Below are 5,113 nucleotides of genomic sequence, written 5' to 3' on the forward strand. Positions count from 1 at the left end.
GAACTCAACATTTGGCTATATAAAGAAGAGTTCGGTTTTGAAATTATTTTTGCGACTCAACCGAACTCAGGTGTTCGGTTAGGCAAAAAAAAAAAAAATTCTTAGTCGAAGTGTTCTTCGTGTTCTTCATTTTTAAAAGTTCGGTTGTAAAACTAGGGTTTTTTTCAAAATTATCCTGACCGAAATTATTATTGTAACCTCCAAATTCAACATATTTTGATGACTACGGCTCAAAATTTCAATCAAAAACGAATTAGAAGTAATGGGTTTGTGGGAAAATACTTATGGATAGGTTTGTTTGTAAAAGATTGATTAATCGACGGTGAAAATTCAATGAATCGACGACGATGAAAATTCGATATTTTGATTAGATTTGTATATGATCAGGTTTAGATGATCATAAACTGATGAAGAAGAGAAGAAGAAAAATTGTAGAATAGAGGAAGAAGAAGTTGTAGATTAGTTATAATTTTTATTAGGTAAAAGGATAAACTAGTCATCTCCACCTTTTAGGACACCCCTTATAATTATAGGGAAGGTGACCTAATCAAATCATGGTCCCCTCAAAAAACCCATGGTCCCAAAAAAATAGTTCTTTTATTAGCCTTGGCTTAAGCCAAAAATGTGCACATGCTCTACGGCCCAATAAAAAATGGGCTTAGAAAATATGGACTTAGGCTTCTTTGGGGGTGGCTTCAGTCTGACTGTAGTTCCGTCGTTTTTATGCCCAATATTTCATACCGCCTACGATTAGGGGTGAGCAACGGACGGACGGTTGCGGATTAGGGGTCACCCGCAACCAAACCGTCAAAGTTGCGGATTTGGAAATTCAAACCGTGACCGGCCCAATCATCCGCGGATTTGCCCTTTGCGGATCAGCGGATTTTGCGGGCCGGTTGCGGATTAACCGCGGATTTGATCACAAGAATCATCAAAAAAAACTAAGTGTAGAAATTAGAAAGTTACAAACTAGAGTGCAGACGTTTTTTTAACACAAAAGAGTTATAATTCAGTAATTCAAAAGCAACAATAGACATAAGATAGTTAACAGCTAACACAAAAGAGTAGTAATTCAAATGCAACAAGTCTGGTGCCAAGCCATATGAATCTCTGATGCCAAAAACTAAAAAAGAGACCTTGGATTCAATCCGTGATAGATATGTCTGGAATTTCCTGCAAGATTTCTGCCGCATCTGTAAAATGAGGAGTTATAGATAATCAGTAAACACTATAAGGCAGATATAAGGCAGCAATAAACAAGAAGAAACAAAAACCAATCAGCATTGGTTAGTAAAGACCATTTAAAAGGGCTGATCACAACTAGACCGCAGACCCAATCGACATTGAGGAACAACAAGCCAGAGTTTTAAGATTGATTATGACTAATCAAATTCCAAGGAGACTAATAGAAAGTTATGCACGCAGACCCTATAATGAACTGATCAGGTCAAATTTGCACACAAAAAGTTATGCCCCATAGGTCCCAAAGTTGTAGCATCACATCAAAATATAGCAAGGTTTGACAAATCAACTTAATTAGTGCAAGGCTGATCACAAAGAGAAAGATGCAAAAACAAAGGAAGCAAGGTTTGAGATTTACCTAAGTCAATTTTTTCAACCGCTTCTATCAGCTCCTCGAGATTGATTGGTTTATCTAGAAGCCAATTTTGAGCACAGATCAGTGCTTGGACTGTTTTTGGCAGCATGGAACTTCGAAACTCATTAAGAACACGACCACTCGTGGAGAAAGCTGATTCTGAAGCTACTGTTGATACTTGCATAGCAAGCACGTCTCGAGCTATCATGGACAAGATCTTATACTTGGAAGAGTTAACCTTCCACCAATTCAGAATATCGAATTGTTGATTAAAATCCTCTCTTTTCTCTGAGAAATACATATCCAGCTCTGTTTTCCCCTCCACTGTTTCTTGATGTTTTTCAGACTCAACAAATCTGTTGATCGGATTCTGAGGTTCTAGTGAACGAGAAGTCTGTACTGAAGTTGTTGGTCTTGAATCCGTATCATCCCCTTTATATATCAGTGCATACTCCTCAAACATATTTGTTAAAATAAGTTTCACTGCAGTCATCATCTCATGGACCTCGTGGTCAACTGTAACATGATTCTCTTTCAGTAACTCTGTAAAAGCAAATCTAAGATAGGCTTCCTTGCGTCGTGGGTCAAGCAACACAGCAATGTATAACATTTTGTTGATTTTATCCACTGCCCAATACTTTTCATATTTAAGAACCATCCAGTCAGCCATGTCAGACAATAACACGTTACCATTCTTAACCCATTCTTGCAGTACGTCATTAATACAAATTACTTCGTCGAGGAATAAATTAGACGTGACATAAGTTGATCCAGAAAATTTCAATGTAGCATCATAGAAAGTTTTTAGCAATCTAACAAATGCACGAGCTGTTTCCCAATCAGAAGCAACGGGCCATACCTTAGGAACTGCTGGTACTGCTGGTACGTTTGTTTTACCTCTTGTTGGTGGTCGAGGGGGATTAAGAAATTTATCCGCATACCCTGATTCTTCAAATTGGTAGAAGGCCTCCTCATATTTTTCAGCTGCACTCAACATATGGTAAGTAGAATTCCATCTAGTCTCGCAATCCAAGCTAAGAAATTTGGTGATGTTAATCTTCCGTTGTTCAGCGCATTCCTTAAACTTCTTCAATCTTTCTGCTGATCCTCTAACGAACTTAACGGCCTCGCGTATCCTAGAAATAGATTCATTATACAAATCCATACCGTCTTTAACCACTAAGGCAAGGATATGTGCTGCACATCTAAGATGCATGTGCTCTCCTCCCAAAATTGCAGCCTTCCAACCCACAACTCTCTTGGACAAATAAGCAACTGCTTCATTGTTAGAACTAATATTATCAACTGTCAAAGTGAATACCCTTTCAATCCCCCACTGTAAAAGACAAGCTGCAACTGTTTTACCTAATTCCAGACCAGTATGATCCGTAACTGGACAGAAATTCAATATCTTCTTCTTTAACACCCATTTCTCATCAATATAATGACCTGTCAACACCATGTAGCTCATGTTTGTAACTGAAGTCCACGTATCAGTGGTGAGACATAACCTTCTACCATACTTTTTAAATTCAGCTTTCAATTTGTGGTACTCACTTAAATACATCTTCATGCAGTCTTTAGCTTCAGTAAAACGAGAAGGAACATCAAACCTAGGTTCTAGTTGATGACAAAATTCTAAGAAGCCTTCACGTTGTACAAACATAAAAGGTAATTCATCTTTGATGATCATTCTGGTGAGGGCTGCTCTGCATGCATCTTGGTCAAACGAGTGATTCACAACGGAACGAGTCTCACCATTATCACTTACTTGAAAGGCTAACTGTTGTTGTCCAGGTGGAGTGTAGTTAGGACACCTTCTTTGCTTTATATGGTTGTTCATGTTTGTTGTTCCATGAGAGTTAGAACCCCCTATATCGTCTTTACCCCATGAAAACTTCCTTTTACAATGCTTGCACTGAACTTTAGGTGGCTTAAGATCAAGGCGCTTATCAAAATGTTGCCAGCAGTCTGATTGCTTCTTACCAGAAGCTTTCGGAGGCTTTGAAACTTCAACCAGAGATGATGGTGTAGCTGTAGATATGCTCTCGACGGTTGCCGGGTTAACTGTAGCCATGCTCTCATCAGGATCGTCAACAGGAATAGAAGGTCCCTTAGTACTTGAAGCCATCTGCTCTCAGATTCTCCTGTTCATACCCATTGACAGTAGATATTGAAAAATAAGATTGACAGAATCAATGATGCAATGATCTATAAACTAAAAGAGTTAAAATCAACTCAAATAAGAAGGCTCACTTTTGGGATATACCTTACCAAGGGAATGCTTTCTACTCGCAACAATATGGATTAGTCAGATTGCTATTTGAAAAGGGACAAAAAAAAAGAGTAAAAATTGCGAAAGTTATCATACAGGCATGCAACTACAGTATGCAGGCACAAAAGCTCATCATTAATAAATTTGCATAAGCTGACCAATAATATGAGTTATCGATGAGTGAAGCGGTAGATCTAACCGAAACTCTCTAATGTTGGATACGATGCTAGACATAAATATAATTAGCCGAGATGTTAGGAAACCAAGTTTCAAATTCGACCCACATGCTATTCAAAAAATCTAATCTTATAATGAATACATATTAGTAGCCGCTATGTAATCATGCTACCGTTTGCAGGAACCTAATTTTGAAAACAATAACCATCTAATAAAAATGATGTACACACTGTACCCACATATGTAATACTATAAGTACTCTAAATCAGTTATCAGTATTCACATGATTTTCCATATTATGTACATGATTCACATCTTAAATACTACAGGAAATTGCGGATACACTAAAGCTAAATGACTCCACCAGCAATTTTTCTCTATAAGACTATTCTTCCATATTTATTAGTAAGGTATACTATTTGATAACATTTTACACAGAAGCTGTACTACTAAGCTACATACATATATGGCTACAAAGACTTGCAACATGCATAGGAGGAAAAAAATCAGTATTACAAAATGCAAATAAGAAGATATGTTACAGAATGCAGAGATAGCAACATCATACCCAAACAATTGTAGCACTGATAATACAAGCTTCACCACCTACCCAAGGATTTTAAATACTGTTCTCCTGAAGATTCTTCTCTCCAATCCGTGGATCTACCTTGTTTCATAAATAACATACATGAATTAGACAATCCACACCCACAACTGGTTTAATTTTCAGCACTGATAATGGTCTTTACCGACCAAATCACCCAAAATCTCTAAACTGGAAGAAAAAACTAATTTAAGAAAACCCTAAATCAAACATACTCAAAATTATTTTGACATCTAAGAAAATTCCAAACCAATTAAAACGAAATCAACATCACTAGAACATATAATAATCATTGAAAGTCAAAAGAAATGAAAATGAGAGAACTACTTACAGTTACTGATGCTGATGCTGCTCAGAGAAGAAGAATGAATGAGAGAACTAATTTACTGTGATGAGAAGAAGATGAATCGAAGGATATTTACTGTGAATCTGTGATGAGAAGAAGATGAATGAGAGAACT

The sequence above is a fragment of the Papaver somniferum genome, chromosome 2 (genome assembly GCF_003573695.1).
Source record: "Papaver somniferum cultivar HN1 chromosome 2, ASM357369v1, whole genome shotgun sequence".
Taxonomy (NCBI): Eukaryota; Viridiplantae; Streptophyta; class Magnoliopsida; order Ranunculales; family Papaveraceae; genus Papaver; species Papaver somniferum.